Genomic DNA, 22,987 nt, shown 5'->3' on the forward strand with positions numbered 1-22,987 from the left:
CTTCTTGTTAGGGCACCAGTTTTACAATCTCATTTAATTCTTATTATTTCCCAAACGTTCTGTCTCTAAATAGCATCACAATGAATATTAGGACTTTCAACATATGAAATTGGGGAGGTTACAATTCAATCTATAAGAAAGACTAATAATGCCTTAGTATGTGTTTGGCCTCAAATTTAGCATCTCCCTATAATTTTATTTTTATTATTTTGCTGAACATGTAACATTTATTAGAATTATACAAATGTACAATTTGCTGCCAATTTCCCTCTTGACTCAAATTTACCTGTTCAGTAAACTCTTTAGATGTTTAAAATATCAACAGAGTCCATCCATGTAGGATGATAAAGAGAAGCACTCTCAGGCCTCTACTATTCTCAAGGCCAGCCACTAGAAATCTGTCATGATACTGACCATTTTTCCACAGTCTGCCCTAAATTTTCAACATCAGAGATATCTCTTTGATTCTGGAAGAGACATGAAGAAAGAAAATGGACAAAGAAAAGAAACTTTAAGTCAGGCATGGTGGTGCATGCCTTTAATCCCAGCACTCGGGAAGCAGAGGCAGGCGGATTTCTGAGTTCAAGGCCAGCCTGGTTTACAAAGTGAGTTCCAGGACAGCCAGGGCTATACAGAGAAACCCTGTCTTGAAAAAACAAAAAACAAAAAAGAAGAAACTTTAACCAGAAAGTCATTATTTATGAGAATGCATAATACCAAGAAGAAAGGGGCTTCCTATTCTTACAATTAATGCTTCTACTATTAAAGGATTACCACGTGAGCCCTCAGATGAGCTCCTTGTCAGTTTAAGAAAAGACAGAGACTTTCATTGAGAGCATGAGACCCAAGTATGTGTTTCTAGGGTGATGAGATTTATGGTGATGACATATTCTTATGCAGCTGAACAGAAAGAGCCTATGGGGCACACTACAACCTAATAGACCTTGGATTTGAGTGAATCAGAAAGAAAACACACACACACACACACACACACACACAGGTATTTGACTCATAGAAGGGCAGCCAAAAACTCTGCCTTCCATAATACATTGGAAGCAGATACCATACTCAAACTAGACCTGATCAACACTGTGCTGAAAGTGCAAGCTGGATGCTTTGTGGAAAGGATAATGGAGCAATTCAGAACTGCAAACCAAAATGACTACCCAGGTTCAATCAAGTTGCCCAAAGTCATGACCTACAGAAGGAAGATTACCTAACTGGTGTGCAGTGGGTGTTTCATAGATTGACTAGCTTGGGTTCACCAGACCTGCATTTGTGACTTAGATACTTCATTACATTTGCCTTTCCTATATTCAGTCTGTTGTTTTATAATCAAATAGAGCATCTGTTAATTAGCTTGTCCAATTGGTTTTCACCTTGCATATCTCAAAAATAATGATAAATATAGGCATAAAGCAAATTATAAAAGTCAGGAACAATTTTTAACAGTGAAGTAGAGTTGTCATTTCTCCTTTAGATTTGCCTTTAAGGGATGATGAAGAGAAACAATAAAACATTGTCTTCCCGTAACACCTCTGCATTACTTTTTCCCCCTTATTTCTCTGGGACTATCTGTTATAAACACAATTTCAAAACACAGAGGGATACCAATCAGGGAACCCTTATTTCACCAACCTTACTCTGCAAAAGACATGAGTGTGGAAAAGAGAAAGGATGTCATTCACAGTTTCAAGCAGCTGGAATACGTTTGGGACTCAAGGTGACCCAGAACAGAACGAGCCCACACAAGCCTTTCTTTATGATCATTCTTGCTCCTCTTCGTAAGCCAACAGACCAAGCTTTGCATACCAATTCCCCAGCTGCTCACAGTGCCAAAGTAATTTCAACACCAAAAGCCCACTCAGCCCTGGAGAATAAGAAGCAGCATATGCACTCAGGACTGTTTGATTAAAGCTCACACGGTGCATCTTAGAAAGTGTCTGCCCTTTAAAAAGTTCAGAGTCCTTGGGCTATGTATGTCTTTGATTACCTCTCTTCAAAAGCCTGAGATTGCCTCTTTTTCTTCATCAAAGGCTACAAAAAGGGTGGGGAATTTCGAACCTATAGTATTATCTCCTCACCTCAGATATTCAGGAGAAATTGAGAATTAACGCGTGTATAATTGGAATAGTTTAATAAAATGCACACTAAAGCTTGGTTGTGGAGACATTCCTAAGCATACATAATAAAGAATAAGAAGGCTATTCTTCACACAATTGATGTGCCATTTGCAGTATGAATAACAAAAGCAAAACTTCAAGTGGCAGACAAGTCTGAAGTTTCAGTCATTATGTTTTCATATTAATAGTCTTCCTAGTTTAAGGTTTTAAATACACAGAAAATTGTATGGAATGCATCAAGAGTTTCTAAATACCCTTGTAAAAATCCCCTACCTCTTTCTCCTAACATCTTGCAGCAATATGACAAGTGTGTTACAATCTGTGAGCTATTATTGATCCTCCATTTTTATTCAGGTCTATACATTCTTTGTGTTGTACATTTCTCAAGCACTCCTCTCTCATCTCTGATATCCACCATTCCTATTAATTCTCCTTCTCTCTTCTCCAAAGATAGAGTACATGGTGTGTGCATATTAGGCAAGAATTTTACCATCAACCCATATCCTCAGCCCATTGATCCCTTTATATGTTAGTTCAACATTTTAGAGTCTACCTATGAACAAAGTGATGCAGTATTTATACTTTTCTGTGTAACTTATTTCAAGTAGTAAAATACTTTTCAGATATATTCATATTATAACAAATGCATTTTATTCTTTGTAAACATGGTTAATAGTCCATTGTGTATAAATACCCTATTGTATCATTTCATATGTTGATAGACACTTAGGCTGCTATTCATCAACAAAGTGCAAACGAAACCTACAATGAGATATCATTTCTCATTTGTTAGGATGACTATTATAAAAGTGAAAGTCAAGAGGTGGAATGTTGTCAGTGAAACTGCTTGTGCAGGAATGGACACAGGAGGATGGTAGGGAATAGAAGGGATGGCATTTAACCTAAAAAAAAAGGGGGGGGTTAAAAAAACATGTAAAAACAATACAAACATGGTAATCATGAAATGGTTTCCTATCCTAGGCCTGCACAGGACAACTGTCAACAATCAGGGAGAGGTGCTCATGAGGCCCTTACCCTTAATTATTAAACTATTGGCTACTGATAGTTTCTGAGTTGGGATCATTGCCTGTAGTTGTTGGATGCAGTAGATTCCCCAACCCAAATAAGCCTGTACAAGGAAAACACAACTCAATTAAGCTGTGTGCCTAGATTGGGCAGATCTACCACTACACTTCTATATTCCCCATCTATGGAATCCCTTGTAACATGTGTTTTCTTTAGGCCACATGCTTCTGCTCCACTTTTCTTCCACCTCCTCTTCTTCTGTCTTCTTCTCTTCTTCCTTTCCTTGTCTAACCCTCCTCCCCTCTCTCTCTAAAACTTTTAGCTTCATCTTCCCTTCCACTGCCCAATCACTGGCTCTAGCCAGTGGAAAAAAGACAGCATTTTCAACAAATGGTGCTGTCTCAACTAGAGGTCAATGTGTAGAATAATGCAAATTTACCCATTCTTATCTCCCTATACAGAGCTCAAATCTAAGTGGATCAAGGACTTCCATATAAAACCACATACAGTGAATCTAATAGATCTAATAGAACAGAGAGTGGGTAAAAGTCTCAAACACATGGGCACAGGGGAAAAGTTCCTGAACAGAACACCAATGGCTTATGCTCTAAGATCAAGAATCAACAAATGGGACCTCATAAAATTACAAAGCTTCTGTAAGGCAAAGGACACTGTCAATATGATAAAATGGCAACCAACACATTGGAAAAAGATCTTTACCAATCCTACATCTGATTGAGGGCTAATATCCAATATATACAAAAACTCAAGAAAGTAGACTCCAGAGAACCAAATTACCCTATTAAAAAATGGGATACAGAAGTAAACAGAGAAATCTCAACTGAGGAAACTTGAAGGGCTGAGAAACACCTAAAGAAATGTTCAACATCCTTAGTCATTTGGAAAATGCAAATCAAAAAGACCCCGAAATTCCACCTCACACCAGTCAGAATGGCTAAGATCAAAAACTCAGGTCACAGCAGATGCTAGCAAGGATGTGGAGAAAGAGGAACACTCCTCCATTGCTGGTGGAATTGCAAGCTGGAACAACCACTCTGGAAATCAGTCTGGTGTTTCCTCAGAAAATTGGGCATAATACTATCTGACAACCCAGCTATACCATTCCTGTACATATACCCAGAAGATGCTCCAACATGCATTAAGGACATATGTTCCACTATGTTCATAGAAGCCATATTTATAATAGCCAGAAGTTGGAAGCAACCCAGATGTCTCTCAACAGAGGAATGGATACAGAAAATGTGGTACATTTACAAGATGTTACAAGCCATTAAAAACAATGACTTCAAGAAATTATTACACAAATGGATGGAACTTGAGAATATCATCCTGAATGAGTTTACTCAATTACAAAGGAACAAAGTATGTACTCACTGATGTGTGGATATTAGTCCAAAATTTTGAAATACCCAAGATTCAATTCACACACCATATGAAGCCTAAGAAGAAGGAAGAGCAAAATTTGGATGCTTCAGTGCTTTTTAGAAGGGTGAACAAGATACTCACAGGAGGACATAAGGAGATAAGGTGTGGAGCAGAGACTGAAGGTCATCCAGAGACTGCCCCACCTGGAGATTCATCCCATGTACAGCCACCCGGATGTTATTGTGCATGTCTTGAAGTGCTTGCTGATAGAAGCCTGATATGGCTGTCTCCTGAAAGGCTCTGCCAGAACCTGACAAATACAGAGGAGGAAGCTCGCAACCAACCACTAGACTGAGCTCAGGGATCCCTGATGGAGTATGTGGAGAAGGGATTGAAGGAGCTGAGAGGGGTTACAGCTCCATGGAGAGAGCAACAGTGTTAAGAGGCCAGACCTCCTGGAGCTCCTGGGGACTGGATCACCAACCAAAGAATATACATGGAGCGACCCATGGTGCTGGCCACACATGTGGCAGGAGATGGCCTTGCTGCACATCAGTGGGAGAAGAAGCCCTCCGGCCTGAGGGTGTTCAATGCCTCAGTGTAGGAAATGCCAGGATGGAAGTGCGTAGGTGGGGTAGGAGGAAGGGGGATGGGATTGGAGGTTTCTGAAGGGTAGACCTGGAAAGGAGAAAGCATTTGAGATGTAAATAAAGAAAATATCCAAGAAAATAAATTTAACCAAATCAAAAGAAAAAAAGGACTTTAGTTATGGCATAGAAACTTTATTCCAATTTTCCATGCAGACTCAAAGAATAAAGATGAAAGATTTAGAAGCTTAGAAACCCTTTGAGTTTCTAGTCAGACAGCAAGAAGCTACTAGTCTATGAAGAGTAGCATCTAGAGCAAGGAGAACATGGATTATAAAGTTCAAGAAATATTAACGTCTATGAGTTTTGAAAACCAAGTTATATCAAGTGAAACAACAAGAACACATCACTGAAGCATATACTAGTGGCACCTGTTTGGTTTCCCATGACACCCTTTCAGAGTAGCTGCCAGCTCATCTTACTTGCAGTCTCACCTCCTATTAGTAGGAAGTATGATTGATTATAAAGTAACATGACTATTTTAATCTATCATACCATTTTTCATCTTCCTCTTAATAAGAGTCCTTCCTTTCAAAGCAATCACTCAAAACCAGTGTGGATATACATTTTAGCAGCATCATTCTGACGTATGAGAAATATCACCTGAACATTTTATTGCCAGTCTTTTTTTTTTTTTTTTTAATTCTAGTGTGGTGGCAAGACACCATTAAAAAAAAAATCATTGTATTGCTTCTTACCCAAATCATCTATCTCCCTAAGAATTATGATTGGTCACCATTTAAGAATGTTTCAAATAGCCAAACATAATATTTATGATGTATTTTAGTGTTTATAGATTTTGATTGCTTGAATGAGAACTATCCTCCACAGTCTTAGGCATTTGAACACTTAGTCCCCAGTTGGCGGAGCTGTTTGGGGAGGTTTAAAAAGTATGGCCTTGCCGGAGGAAGTAACTCATTGTAGGTGGACTTTGAGGGCTTAAGGCCCCTCCCTACTTGTTCTTCCCCCTCTCATTGCTTCAGGTTTGTGGTTCATGATGTAACCTGCTACTGCCACCATGCCTATCATTTCACTGCCAGGATTCCACACTATGATGGACATGTATTCCTCTGAAAATATAAGCCAAATAAACTGTTTTATAAGTTGCCTTGCTCATGGTATTTTACCATGGCAAGGGAAAAATTATATATACATATATATATCATATATATATATCACATATATATATCACATATATATATATCACATATATATATGAATCTCATCAATATATCATCGTTTAAAATAATTTATCAAATAGCATATAGAAAATAGCATATAGAATACTATATTTTCAGGATCTGGAGAGATGGCTCAGTGGTTAAGAGTAATGGCTGCTCTTTCATAGGTTGTAAGTTCAATTCACAGCAACCACATGGTGATTCACAGCCATCTCTAATGGGATCTGATGCCCTCTTCTGTCATAAAGGTATACATTCAAATACAGTACTCATATACATAAGTAAAAACTTTAAGAATATAATATTTATATATAAATATTCCATTTAAATGATATTTACTAGGTAAATTATTGTGGGCTAAATGATGTTTATCATTTAAATACCAAACAAAACAAGGTCACCACCATTGTGAAGATTTCAATCTGGTAGGAGAGATCCATAATAAACATTAGATATATTTAAATACATGAATGGTATTGTTATGTAAGGAAACATGCTATAAAGGAAAATAGAAGAAATAAGGCAGTGGGTAGTTTGAGGTAACCTCTTGTTTTGATATACAAGTTAGTAGTGTGTAAGAAGATACTTCAATAAGACAAAAAAATCCAACTATACAAGGGCATAACATTCCTAATAGGGGATGTAACACACTGAAGTCTCTGAGGCTGAATTATGCATCAGTCACTTGAGGCCAGTTTGGTTTAAATAGAGCAAGGAAAAGAATAAATGAAACAGTAGGGACAATCAGAAAACAAGTGGAACTCATAGACTATGTAAAGGACAATATTGTTTTATTGTTGTTTTTCAAACGGTGATAGATAATCATTGGTTCCTTTGAATAGGAAAGCAATGAAACCTGATGAAAAATTCCAAGATAATTCTGAATTCTAGAGGAAGATTAGACTGTAGATCACCTAGGATGTTAGTGATATGATCCAAACTCTTTAAAAAATCTGTGCTGGTGGAGTGGTGGCTCAGAGGGTAACTGCACTTACTACACAAGCATCAGGATCTGAGTTTGGAACCCAGCAACTCTATCCCCAGACGTATGGACAGCAGAGATTGGAGGATCAAAGGTGGTTGCTGGTTGCTGTCCTAACTCCAAGTTTTGTAAGAAACCCTGTCATAAGGAAAGAAGGTGGGGGATGGACAGAACAAAACACCCCACCTTCTCCTCTGGTCTCTCTCCACAAATACCTCACACAAACACACACACACACACACACACACACACACACACACACACACATTCAAATGCACTCTCACACATATACACCCAAACGCCATGATATCATAATGATTGCTTGCAATGAGAATGTCAATATTTAAGGCAGGAAGAAATGATTAGCTTCGATGTAATTTAAAGGACCATAAAAATGTTAACAGCAAATATTTCCAAATTTTGGTGTTATAAATCATCTTCATTTTCTTCTTTACATGTCCCATTGGTTAAAAATTATATTAATTTAATACTATAGTAGAGGGCAGAATCAATAACTCAGCCTTTAAATCCAATGTCAAACATATAGTGCCAAAAATCTGCATCTGCTTGAATTTTAAGTTGCTGCTGCCAAAATCACAGATGGGGGTGGGGTTCATTCTGAGAAGTAATGGGCATTGGATAATGGCACATGTCTAATATTGAGACATAAAGATTTCCTTGAGAAAGTCAGACCATCAGCAAACAATTTAGCAGTAATCATAGAAGATAATCTTGGTAAGAGTGGGAATTATCCCAAAGAGCCAGTCAGTATGCAAGCAACAAAAGTTAATGCTTCTTTCAACACAAGGTCATTCAGTAGCAGGAAGCATTTTCTAACAAAATCGTGTTCTACTGATTTAAAGGTGCATCAGAGTGAGCAGAGGTCCAAACAGGCAGGTGCTTACACAGAAAAACATGGCAGAAATCAGTCTTCAAAAAATCAATAGGAAGACTTATAGCCCTTTGTCTCTCTGGTCAAGCAGCAGACTCATTGGAAACAAGGCTCCCTTAATAGGAGATGATATAATTTCTGTTTGTAATGACTGTTTTAATTGGATATTATATTTGTTTACATTTCAAATGTTGTCCCCTTTCCCCCTTACCCTGCTTCTATGAGGGTGCTCCCCCTACCCACCCACTCCTGCCTTACTGCCCTAACATTCCTCTACACTGGGGCATCAAGCCCACAGGACCAAGGGTCTCCCCTCCCATTGATACCAGATAAGACCCCTTCAACAACTTCAGTCTTTCTCCTAACTCCTCCATTGAGGTCCCTGTGCTCAGTCTGATGGTTGGCGGTGAGCATCCGCATCTTTATTGGTCAGAATCTGGCAGAGCTTCTCAGGAGACAGCTGTGTCAGGCTCCTGTCAGCAAGCATTTCTTGGCATCAGCAATAGTGTCTGGGTTTGGTATATGTATGTGGGATGCATACCCAGGTCGGGGCAGTCTCCATGGCCTTTCCTTCAGTCTCTGTTTCACTCTTTGTCCCTGTATTTCCTTTAGACAGGAGCAATTCTGGGTTAAAATTTTGGAGATGTGTGGGCGGCCCCATCCCTCAACTGGGGGACCATGCGTATCCTCTGGATGTGGTCTTGACAGGTTCTCCCTCCCCTTTATCAGCTAATGTCATCCCTGTGGGGTCCTGGGAGGATCTTGCTTTCCTGGCATCTGGGACTTTCTGGTTGCTACCCCCAGTTCCCCACCCCCCATTGCTACACACCTCTGTTTAATTTCCTGACCCTCTGTACATCTCCTCCCATACCTGATTTCTGCCCCTCTTTTCCCCCTCCCCTCTTTTCTTCTTTCCAAGTCCCTTGTGCCCTCTACTTCCCTTGATTATATTGTTACCCCTTCTAAGTAGGGCTGAAGCATCCCACTCTTTGGTCTTCCTTCCTCTTGAGCTTCATGTGGTCTGTATCTTAGGTATTCCAAGCTGTTTCTCTAATATTCACTTATCAGTGACTCCATAGATATAATTTCTTTATTGATAATCAAAAGTTACCCTAGTGATTTTATCCTTTACTATCTGCATATTTTGTAGAAATGTCTGCCTTGTAGGGGTAGTTAACATTGAAAGAAGAGTCCAAGCATGCTGAAGTGTTCACTCATTTTAAAGTTCCATTTAGGTAGCATGCTTTCTCATCTGCAATCTTTTCTCAGCTTATCATAAAGCACAAGCTGTGCACTTTTATTAGATTTTATCCAGAAATGTTGACTTGAACTTCCGTATTAGTGAGAATCATGTCTTTCTTGTCTTTTTATCCTCAGCACATCTAATATTTGTTTCATGATAATATTCCACAGTTATGAAGGGATAAATAGATGAATGTGTATTATCCAGCCTTCTGATGCCAAAATGCCTGAGAAACTCAGCATATAAAGGGGAAATTTTTATGTTGGCTTGTTGAATGGAAGGGTTTCAGTTCATGGTCACTGAGTCATATCACCTCAAGCCTATCCGGAGAGGCATTGCTTAGTGATAGACAACATGGAAAGTATCACAGGAAATCATCTCAGTATAGAAAAGAAAAGCTGGTTGATTAATGATGGATGGATGGATGGATAGATGGATTGATTCTAGGGGGTCCCAATACCCCCTTCAGGATAATACTCCATATGAATTAACATCCTTTTACTAGACCACACCTGCCAAAGATCCCCCCAACAGTTCCATCAGCCATGTACCTATCTTCATTATAGGTTCTTTTAGATGAAATTTGAGACTAGAGAGCTGGTTCAGTGGTAAAGAGTACTTCTTTTACAGATGAGCTGGGTTCAAGTCTCAGCACCCACATGGTGGCTCACAACTGTCTTTGCCATTAGTTTCAGTGGGATCTGTTGTCCCTTACAGACCTCCATGGACTGTTTCATGAATGTGGTGCACATATTTACAAGTTGGCAAAAGCATTCACAAACATAAAACAAATAAATTTAAAAAGAACAGATAAAAATAATTCAATTTTTAATAGAAGGGACAAAGCTGATAGTATAAGAAACTCTACTTAGTGACATTATGAAGACATTACATTTCAAATATATACTTATGTATAAAGTTTACATTCCTTCCCATAATATTGTCTGCCCAAACATAATAAATCCCACCAGGGAAAACAACCTGTAAAAATGCCATATAACCTAGATAGATTTCTAACCTCTGACTACAATTGTTATACATGTTGATTACAAACCAGTTTGAGCTGTCCTTGTGTCCAATTATTGTAGCGCTAACCTGTGATACCAATGTCTTCTGGAAAAATGCAAATGCTCTGGCCTTCCATTAGCACAATGTAATATTTCTTTTTTTTATTATTTTAGTGGTTTATTTATTTATTTTTATTAGCTATTTTCTCCATTTACATTTCATTTGAAATGTAAATGAAGCACAGTGTAATATTTCTTACCTATGAAAAGTGACTGAAAGTCATTGCACTGTCATGGACACTAATGTAATAATAACTCAGTGTTTAGCATTTTGATAAAATATATTTATTTGTTAGGGCAATCTGAGAGCAAAGGCTCGGCTTTGTCCCTAAATGGCAACCTGCCCCCCCCCACAGCTGACTTTGCTTTCCTGTGGTACCATTTACTCATTTGAACAGTATACAGGTACATCCAGTTACCCTGTGATGGAATCTTCAGTGTTAGATTTGCATATCAGCTACAAGTCAGTGTCCCAGAACACAGCAACTTATAAATACTCCATGGACATTTTGACTATGAATTTAACTACATTTCAAAAATATACTTTCATATAAATTTTACATTTCTCTCCATAATACCACATGCTCAAATGTAATAAAATCGAGCAAAACGACAGGTGATGTATCTCTCACACAGAATGTTGAAAAGGATGAAGACAGAGAAAAAGTCTGAACATGGTACAATTCTCAACACAAGCCCTTGTACTTAAAAAAGAATTTATATAAGGACTAGTGTTCTATCAAAATTTAGTGGCACATTCGCAATAGATGAAAAAATAGTGCCCTGGCCAAAGCTGTGTGTGTGTGTGTGTGTGTGTGTGTGTGTGTGTGTGTGTGTGTGTGTGTGTGAGAGAGAGAGAGAGAGAGAGAGAGAGAGAGAGAGAGATATGCTTAAAAAATATGGGCTGAATGAGGCTCTGCTTTGTGATTAAGATTAATATAACTTGCATACAATTTGACACATCATTGGAAATATTTAGTTAACATTTGAAGACCCAAGGGGCACCGTACAGTTTACAGAAGTAATGATTTAGTTAATTGTAGTCAGCATCCCCTCATATGCCTCTAAATTATTCCTGCATACTTTCTCAATTAGTCTATAGTATAAGAAGACTATATAACCACTTTATAAAAAAAATAAAATTTTCATTTCTCCTGCTTAACAATAATTTAAATAACAATAACCTCAAACATTTTGATTAAAAGTAGTCAAAATGGGACTGTAAAAAAAATGGCCCAATCAGTTAAATGCCTCCTGTGCATGCATAAATACCTGAATTTGTATCTGAGGCACTCACATAAAAACCCAGACATGGGGGTGTGCCTAAAATCTTAGTGCTAGGGAAGCAAAGGCAGGTAGACTCCTGTAGGAGTCAGCTCTGGGTCCAGTGACATAACTTGTCCCCAAAAAGAGAGTTTAAGGAAGATTCCCAATATCAACTTCTGACCTTTATACACATACTCACACATGTATGTATCCTCATATACATACACATACATAGAGACACATGCCAATACGCATAGCACCACACACAAATAAGAAATACAAAGAGTAATCATATTATTATCATAAGTACAACACAAAATATTTTTCATGTGCTACATACATGGTCAAAGGCACTTTAGGCACCTCTTTTTTTTTAATGTTCACAATGATCCTATGAAATAGTTATCATCATTACTTCTTTATATATGAGTAAATGAGGTTCACAAAGGTCCAATACCTCGCTCAAGGTATCCCCTACCCTTGAGCAACATGTCTATCACATAAATCTCAGCTGCACAATTTGAGTTATTTGGCATTGTGTTACTGTTTCATTACATATTCATGATAGATAATCATCCTTTCAAACAAAAAGTATTCATTGTTAATTAAGTAGAGTGGTGATTAACCAAGAGTTTGTGAGAATCACAAGGCAAATGCTCTTTAAATGAAGGCTTATCTCCAGAACCGCCTGGTACCCCACCACCTTAGATACACCTGCATCAATTGTTCATATGCATTAATTTCTGTAGGCACTGAATCAACGAGCTGAACTGGTGACACACATGGGTGGATTTTCTTCAGCTATGATTTTCATGAGATGATAACTACTTGCCTGCTTCTAAGTATCACACTGCACTGCCCTCATTCAAAAGAGTGCCTTAAGCATAGCATTAATGTAACGGAAGCTTTGGTAAATATTTTCTTTCTTGAAAAAGAACAGCTAGTAACATTATCTATGTAATGCTATAACACTAGTGAAACATGCATGTGGACCTTAGTATGTATATTAGCTTTATAAATATTAGCAAGGTTGTAGAACTTGTCATAAAAACTTCTCTGAAGAATCTGCCTAAGTGATCATTTAAGTCTCTTTCTAGTTTCAGATAGAGGCTGAAGTATCCATTTCCATAGATATATTCAATCATTTGTCCTATGGATCTGAGGAGATAGAATCTATGTTGAGATCACAGTAAACATTCTAGCAATGGCAATGATAATTTCTACAGTTATTTTATCCACAATATATGCCAGGCATTTTTTGATGTGTTTTATAAGCACTGTCCTACTTTATCTTTATGTCCTAATTTACTTTCTCTAGCTGTGAAAAAAAGTACTGAAACTTGGGAATCAAGGGTTTATTTCATCTTATGCTTTCAACTCATAGTTCATTTGTGAGGAGCCAGGGCAAGAATGCAAGCAGTAGCAGAAACAGAAACAATGAAGGAAAGCTGATTACTGCTGTACTTGTTTATTCTCCACCTCCCCACCCCCCCTCTCACACACTCCTTGGACTAAGCTACTAACATGGAAATCATACAATTAAGTATTATTATTCCTGTTTCTCAGATGAGAAATATAGAACCCCAAACAACGAGGTACTATATCCAAGAATCTGGCTATGAATCAAAGGGTCAGGATATAAAGCTCAGAGTCTTGACTACTGCAGACACTGAAACCACTGATGGAGTGGGTAGCACAGGGCCTTCTTTAGGGAATTGGCTGAATATTACATGCATTGTAGAAGCTTCTTTTTGCACACAAAACACACCATGAGAACAAATAAATGGTTGTATCTCTCCCTCTGTCCTTCCCTCTCTCTCCCTTCTCCTTCTCTCTACTTGCCGTTGTCTGTGATGGAGATCAGCTTGTCTAACTCATACTCCCATGTGGATGATGTTCTGCCCAAGAGCATGGCAACAGATAAACATGGGCTAAACCTTTCAAAACCATGTATATCCCAAAATGACAATGAATCTTCCCATTCATAAGCTATCTGTTTCAGGCATTTTGTCACAGTGATAGGGAAAGTAACTCACTCTTGCCTATCTCCTTGCTTGCTATTATTTTGCTGTCCCAGCAGCTCAACTTCAGTGCTGTGTTGCTATTAAAGGCACTCACGCCCGTTGCCACCATTCTCCAAGGCCATCACTGTAAACCAACTACCATTTAAATGAAATTGTAAAACCTAATTAAAGAAAACACACAATTTATCTAAAGCATGAGTTTTGAAAAAGTCAGAGTATGGCAATAGGAAATACCAATATGACTTTTCCTAGAGATTTAGCTCAGTAAAGGAGCACTTGCTTAGCAAATAAAGAGTTCAGTTTTCAGATTTCAGGGCTCAGGGTGCAGTACTGGTGATGGTGGAAGAGGAAGACAGTGCATTTCTTTTCCCTGAAAATGCTGTGGATGGTTTGTGAGAAGGAAAATGCAATGAGCAGAGGGAGGAACAAAACACAAGGCTGTTATCAGATTTAAATAGGAGACTGTGAAACAATGTCAAAATCAGCATTTTTAAATAAACACTAAATCCTTTCTAAAATCTGTTCAACTCTTTCCATAAATGTGATATCACCTTCCTATTTTCTCTTCTTCAATTTCAACCACTGCTCTTGTCCTAATGCTAAGGTACTCCCTCACCCTATAGTCCACAGACAGCTATCTCCCTGAATCTTGTCCTGTCTAATTCCTTGCCAGAATTTGCTGATAACTCCCCAGGACAAGCTCTTTCTGTGATAATCAAAGGGATGGAGAAAAGTGATTGAATTCACCATTCTCCAGCCCCACGTGGCATGCCAGCTGCAGTCTGTGCATCCCTATTACAGTAAAAGCTGTGTTATCTGGCAGTTACCCAACAGGAAAGAACTGGAAACCAGCATTTCTAAAATGCCCTAATACAAATCTCCAATCTAGTAGCTGAAATTGATGCCATTGAAATTCAACTACAGTGACACAACACTGTGAAAGGGGCTTGATCAAAATGCAAAGCTCAAAGTTGTCTCTGATGACTTGAGCTAAGCAGCATAAAAGCCGGTAGGTAAAATAAAAATCTATCCTCTCAACTTTGTACAGATTGAAGCAAAACAAAACCCAAAGCCACAGAACAGTAAGTGTACCTCCAAACTCTAAGTGGGAGGAGAAACTTAAGAGGTAGCTGCCAAAGCTTCAAAAGAACTTCATCTTTAAATTAACATAATTATAATGCAGGAATGCAGAAACCTGTATAAAACATAATACTCGAAAAACTACATAGAATTCTTACAATAATAACTGCAAAAATGGGTGTCTTGGAGGAAGGAGAAATAAGTGGGCAAGAACATATGACATTAAGAGCCTTCTTGATTTTAGGATGCTTGCACTCGGATTATTGTTTTTCATTTATAAAATGTACAGAATGTTATTAGTGTATTGCTTACTACTTAAGAAGTAAAGGGGACAATATCTTCTACTAAGACTGAAGAATTCAAACTCATTATGCTTACAGGAGCAGATGATAGCAAATGGCATCTGAGGTTTCTTCTAACATTAAGTCAACAGGAACCTGAGACTCAAGCTACTGCCTTCATATTTAAATGGTCACATTTAAAATATTAGAAGCAGGGAAGTGTTTTTCAATTGCCTAGTGCCTGGGAAATTTACCTCAATTAAAAATATTTATGAGGCTTGAACTGTACACTTCATTCTGTGAAAGGGTATTGACTATTTGCTTGCAGACCACTCTGAAATCACCAACCTGAGTACTGTCCTGGCTGTTGCCTGCATGCTCCCTTTACTTACATTTTTTTACTTACATTTTTTTCACCTGCTTCTCAGACTCTGCTTATACCTGCCATTGAATCCCCATTCGAAAGATGGTAGTCCTTTTGTAAATTCAAGCAGCGATTAGTGTGACTTAACACAAAACCCATGATGACTACATTGAGTCTATTTATTAGCCTTTAAGTCAGTGCTGAACACAGTGGAAACAGAACTGTTCCTGACAGATTTAGACCATCAGGCTTCAGTGCCTTTTATTTCCCTCTCCATTCAATACATGTAGTTCAAGTCATGGCCCAGAGGTTACTGTTTACCTGGCCTTATATATAATCACCACTCATCATGGAAACGACAAAGGAACTGAGAATGTAGTCTACTTAGTTTTATTTTCTCACACAAGATATATAATCTGTTAGTATGCTTTGTTATAACAAACTTTTGTTGTTCAATATACAGATTTAGAACTATATTCAAGAAATATGAATGTATCTAAACATTGATGGTTAGTACCTGATATTAGTAAAAGGAAAAGCCCTAAATTTAGTCATTGGTAGTTCACTATTATCTCTGGCTCCAGTCAGCGAACCTATTTATCAAGATGCTGTTAGTTGCTCCTAGCAAAATACATAGAAACAAATGAAGTGTAATCCCTTCCAACCCTAATGTATAAAGTGGTATTAAGACAGAGCACACCTAGGTTTGCACTTTTCACTGCTCATAATGCAACCCCATCCTCCACTCTCTCAGCTAGAACAGTCTGCTATTATTTTTCTGGCACTCATACCTTTTGAGAAAGTTTTCAGATGTCTATGTGAGCTTATTTCTATAAAGCAGATCATGTGGGGTCTCCTGTTTGACACTTCTGAAAGCTCACTCAGACATCTACTCACAATGTTCTGAATGCTCCTCAAAAACTTATACTGAATTTCACTTGCCAATTTTCCACAGTTTTAACAGGATGGAAACAGAGGCAGAGACCTAGAGCCGAACATCAGGCAGAGCTTGGGGAGTATCGCTGAAGAGTGGGGCATAGCAGTGAACAAGCCAGAGGAGTCAAGAACACTACAAAAAGATCTACAGGGTCAATTAACATGGGCCCATGGGAGCTCACAGGGACTGAACCACCAACCAAATTCCATTCATAGGCTGGACCTAGGCCCCCTATACATGTGTAGCAGTTGTGCAGCTTGGTCTTCATGTGGGTCCTCTAACAGTTGGAACAGGGGCTATCTCTGACTCTGTTGTCTGCCATTGGATCCCCTTCCCCTACCTGGATTGCCTGGTTGGGCTTCAGTGAAAGAAGTTGTACCTAGTCCTGCTGGGACTAGTTGTTCCAGTGCAGGGTGGTATCCATGGGGAGCTTCCCCTTCTCTGAGGAGAAGAGTAGGGGTAATGGGGGTATCGATTTGTGAGGATGGGATTGGGAGGAGAGGAGAGACAGAGGCCATGATAGGGATATAAACAAGTGCTTGCTGACAGGAGTCTGATATAGCTGTCTCCTGGGAGTCTCTGCCAATGCCTGACAAATACAGAAGTAGATGCTATCAGCCACTGAGACTGGACTGAGCACAGGGTCCTCAATGAAGGAGCTAGAGAAAGGACCAAAGGAGCTGAAGATATGTGCAGCCCCATAGGAAGAACAACAATATGAACCAACCAGTACCCCCAGAGCTCTCAGGAACTAAACCACCAACCAAAGAATACCCATGACTCCAGCCACATTTGTAGCAGAGGATGAGAGGAGAGGTCCTTGGTCTTGTGAAGGCTCAATGCCCTAGTATAGGGGACTGCCAGGACAGGAAAGTAGGAGTAGATGGGTTGATAAGCAGGGGGAGGGGGAATGGGATAGGGGGTTTTTGGAGGGGAAATGAGAAAAGGGGATAACATTTGAAATGTAAATAAAGAAAATATCTAATAAAAAAAAGAAATGCCAAAAATTAAAATGAATGAATATATAAATAAAGAAATTACTGATTTTTTAAAATGAGGCCTTTAAGAAACGAGTCATTCAGAAGATAAAACCATTGTTGATAAATTAAAGCCATATAGAATAGGTATACTAGATATATTAAGACCAAGAACTACCAAATAGAGGCATTCAGTACTCCTTTCTTCCTTTCTTCTTTCCATGTGATGCTTTATTTTATGTTATAACTCAAAAATAAAGCACTCAATCTTGGACTCACTAATTTGCAGAACTATAAGTACATTCTACTTCTTTATAAAGTACCCAACTGGTCAAATCTCTCCTGGAAGCACAGCTGGATGAAGATAGTACATTTACATAGAACCTAATCTACACTTCTAAACACATCAAATGAGGTATGAATCTCAATACCCTTCATTCTCAAATCTGTAAGCATATAATTTTGTTCTTTTATAACATAATTCAATCACTTCTTAGAGACCACTTTTCACCAGAAAGCAGAAAACAAAATCTAGGCAACTCCTAAATTTAGGTGGATTTTCTCAGTTTATTTTAGGATTAAACACAGTTCAGGATCTCCATCTCTTTATGCTTTTCTGTTTTACTTTTTTGTTTGTTTGGTTTTGTTTTTGTTTTTTCAAGACAGGGTTTCTCTGTGTAGCCCTGGCTGTCCTGGAACTCACTTTGTAGACCAGGCTGGCCTGGAACTCAGAAATCCACCTGCCTCTGCCTCCCGAGTGCTGGGATTAAAGGCATGCACCACCACACCTGGCTGTTTTACTTTAAAATTGATCTAAGGATTAGTTTTAGGGGCTCATATGTCTTCAGCACAGACCCATAAAGATGCAAGGTCCATTGTTGATATCTACCCTCTATCAAATGCTGGGCCTAGTAACCAAATAAAATTCTTGCCTGTCATTCCCTTTGTAAACTTAGGATCTCTGTAGTATATATATATCTTCCAATGCTACATCCTATGATCCACACTTCTTTCCATCCTGGTAGACTCTTTGGGTGATTGTTATGTCTCTCCTAGTCCACAGATTCTCAATAACATGCAGGAAAACATCTAAATGTTTTCCACTTCTGGTTCTATTTTAAAACTTTCTCTAAATATTTAGTAATGCTTGGTTTTGAAGGTATATTAGATTTTGATTTGTGTACATGTATTTGGGACAATGAGAGCCATGAAATTAGGAAGGGGAATATAAGAAGTGAATAACAGACCTTCTGAAGAGAGTGGTGGAGAGAGAGGCCAATTAAATACATGTATATATGCAATATGAAAGCAGCAAGCAAAAGCCCGAGGAGGAAAAGGAGGATAGGGACCAGAAAGGGGCAGAGAAACTGGAACTGTAGTTGAGCTGGTAGATTGCTTGGCTAGCATACAAAGTCCTGGATGGCACACATACAAACACACACACACACACCCCACACACCAACCAATATTGCTTAAATAAAATTCAGTCTTACATACATACTAAGAAGATTGAAGCATGTAGATGAGAAATTGAAAGGCATTGTTGGCTACGTATAAAGTTCTAAAACAATCTAAGGTATATGATACTCTATCTCAAAGAAAATGGGGGACCAAGAAGATATGGAACAAGTGTTGATGAAAATGCCATAAAGTTACTCATTATTTTGCACAATGAATTTGAAAATCAGAAAATCAATATTGTTAAAATGACTATCCCAACAAAATAATATACAAATTCAATGCAAGTCCCACAAAATCTCCCACACAAGTCTTTAGAAATTGAAAAATAATCTTAAAACTTATGGGGAAATTCAAAAGACCCTGGATAGTCCAAAAATAAAGTCCTATGAAATAAAAACAGTGCAAAGGTATCATCATACATTGTTTCAAGTTATACTACAGAGTTATGTTAACCAAACCAATGTAGCATTGCTCTAAAAATCAACACATGATAGATGGAATGAAACTGAAGATCCACATAGAAACTCACACTCACACGGCCCCCTTATTTTTGACAAAGAGAGAAAAAACACATATTGGAGAAAAGTTTGTATCTTATACAAATGTTACTCAAACAGGACAGCTGCATGTAGAGAAAAGAAACTAGATCTTTATTTCTCACCCTAAACAAAACTCACCTTCGAGTGAATCAAGAACCTCAACATAAGACCTGATACCTGCATGTGGCATATGAGAAAATAGGGAATATGCTCGAGTTTATTAGCACATGAAAGGCCATTTTGAACATTACTCAGGTATCACAGACATGAAGCCCAACAATTGGCAAATGGAACTTTGTGAAATTGAAAAGTTTCTGCATAGCAAAGGGCATTACCAATAGAATGAAAAGGTATCTAGAATAATGGGGAACTTCTTTACACCTGGCAGAGAGTTACTATCCAGAAAATACAAAGAGCTAAACAAACAAATAAAATCCAAGGAAGTACAAGGAAAACAAACCATACAATGAAAAATTGTGATATTTCACAAAGAAAAAACACAAATGGTTAAGAAATATTTTATCATAAAGTACCACCCCAGGTGAGAGTTATGGTAACTAATATCTTCTGGGAGAGGGGAAATCAGTTTTCTTCATGGATGTGGCTACAGAGACGTTACCCCTGCTCTAATAGATGGCTCTTACATCCATTTACATACTGGAAACACAAAGTGAACCTGTAATTTAAAACAAACAAACAAACAAACAAAAAAACAAGCGGGGCGGTGGTGGCACACGCCTTTAATCCCAGCACTTGGGAGGCAGAGGCAGAGGCAGGCAGATTTCTGAGTTCGAGGCCAGCCTGGTTTACAAAGTGAGTTCAAGGACAGCCAGGGCTACACAGAGAAACCCTGTCTCAAAAAACAAAACAAAACAAAACAAAACAAAACAAAACAAAACAAAACAAAATGCATAAAATAGGGAGAGAATAATAGTAGTAGGGCAGGAGAGAAGTTGGAGGAGAGGAAATAGACTTGATTAGAGTACATTATATACATGTATGAAATGTCCAAATGATAAAAAAAAGTATTTTTTAAAAGATAACATTTTTGAAAAGCTTGAACATCCTTTGCCATTAGGGAAGTGCAAATCAAAATTATTTTGAGAGTTTATTTCAACCCAGTAAGAATTGCTAAGATAAAATGACAATAAATGCTGACTTGGCTGTTGAAGGAAGAATACTTAATCACATATGGTAAGAGTACAAATTGGTATGACTACTATGAAAGTCAGTGTGGAGGTTTCTCAAAAAAAAAATAATAATCTAGAAGTTGACCTGCCACATAATCCAGCTATACCACTTCTGAGCTTATTCACAAAAGACTCTAAATCCTACTACAGAGATAAGTGCATGACATCCTACTCCTCAGATACTTGCTTAGCCACATTCACTGAAGCTCTACTCACAATAGCCAGGAAATGTAAACAACCTAAGTGTCCATGAACTAACAAATGAAAGACAAAATTCTATTGAACTATAGAGAAAATGAAACTATGAAATTTGAGGTGGATGGATAGAAATAGAAATATTATACTGAGTAACATAACTCAGAACCCCCAAAACAAATGCAGCAGGTTCTGTTTCATATGGAGATAATAGCTTTGAGTCTTTCGATATGTGTGTTTAAATTTGGAGTATCCATGGAAGTCATAAAACCAGCAAGGAGCCATGGAAGGGATTTCAAGGAAAAGTGGATGGAAAACGGGTGGGAAAGGAATAATGGAACAGAAAGGGCTTAATAAAGTATAAGATGGGCGGGGCATGGTAGGGTAGGGAACGTTAAGAGTGATAACTAAAACTAAAGACCTTTGAAAAGGCCATATGGAAACCTACTACTGTAGAAGTATATATATATATAATATATATATATATATATATGCATGCTTAAAGTTACTCATAATGGATGAGATGATACTATTGCTTCCAGATACCATACATCACCACATAAAGAAGCTGCTGCCAAGTATAAGTCATCTCTTTTCAAGTACTTAGTCACTGAGTTCCCATATACACCTTCCTCCATCCAAACATTACAGGCTATTGTCCTTAGTTACCCTTCAGAACTTGATGGTGAAACCCTAGTTCTAAAGACAACATGCACTTGAGTCATAAAACAGAGAAAAATCAAATTGATTCAATTTTGTTATTACTAGCTAGTATATATAAGGCTTATTTTACAAGGGAGAACTCATGCCTATTCCTAATAATTGCACTAAATACCCATGTCTAGTTAGGTCATAGGCCCTAGAGAAGAACCTAGCACTATTATTCTGCTAAATGGACACAGTAATAAAGTTCCTATTTTTATATTCATAGAATAAGGGCATCCCACCATACCCCCCTGCAACAGGTGGTGATTAATATAGAGACTAACAACTGCTCAATACACACAGAATAAGAAGACTTTTGTCTACTCAGATCTAAACAGGACCTCTATATAATATTTCCTGGCTCAAGATTTGGGAAGCCTTCTAGAAGAAAGGTCAGAAAGATTGTAAGATCCAAAGGTTGAGGACAACTTCAGAGAAACAGTATTTGGCAGAAATGGCACAGGTATTGCACACATGAACTCACAGTGACTGTGACTGTGTGTACAAGATTGACACAGCCAAGATCCCAGTATGGATGTAAGAGGGGCTCATGAAGTCCCACCCCTAGCTGAGGATTTATTGGCAGCTGAGAGGAACTGGGGAGTCAGAGTAGGTTTCGTTAAGGAATGTGGCCATGTGTCAGTATATCATTCTATGAGCATACAGTTTTTATTCAAGAGCACATAAAATTGGAAAGAAAAATGTTGGGAGGATAGGGAAGGATGTTGAAGGGAAGAAATAGGGGTAGATTTGAAGAAAACACATTATGTACATGTAATTATATGCATAAGCTCAGTATGGTCTATGTCTCTTTTCTGCAGTCTGATGACCCCCTGCCATGATTTAAAAGACCCTCCAAGTATACAGGTTCTCAGTGGTGCACAGAAAAATTTCCAATTTCAGCTCTTATTTTTAAACACGTGCTCTGTATTTTAATTTTTCCAGTATCCATCTTTATCACTAGGAGAATAATGCTATGTTATAAGAATATATTAATGTAGCTTGCCTCAAAACTTAATATTGTGGCTTGGCTCAAAAGCAATATAGTTGGTGGATGAATAAAAGATGCCTTGCATCCTAGCTTACCCTGGTTGAACATTTTGCAACTTTACATACACAGAGAGAGAGAGAGTGAGAGAGAGAGAGAGAGAGAGAGAGAGAGAGAGACAGAGACAGAGACAGAGACAGAGACAGAGACAGAGAGACAGAGAGACAGAGACGGGCAGAGGGAGTTGCAGCTAGGGGCACACATAAAGAAGTATAGGGTGCTAGAGAAATATTTAATAATAGAAACTACTAAAACATATGTTAATCAAGGGAGATTTATCCGAATAAGTGATTTTTTAAATTTTTCTTTATTAGGTATTTATTTCATTTACATTTCCAATGCTATCCCAAAAGTCCCCCACACCCTCCCACAC

This window comes from Mus caroli, chromosome X (genome assembly GCF_900094665.2).
Source record: "Mus caroli chromosome X, CAROLI_EIJ_v1.1, whole genome shotgun sequence".
NCBI classification, from domain to species: domain Eukaryota; kingdom Metazoa; phylum Chordata; class Mammalia; order Rodentia; family Muridae; genus Mus; species Mus caroli.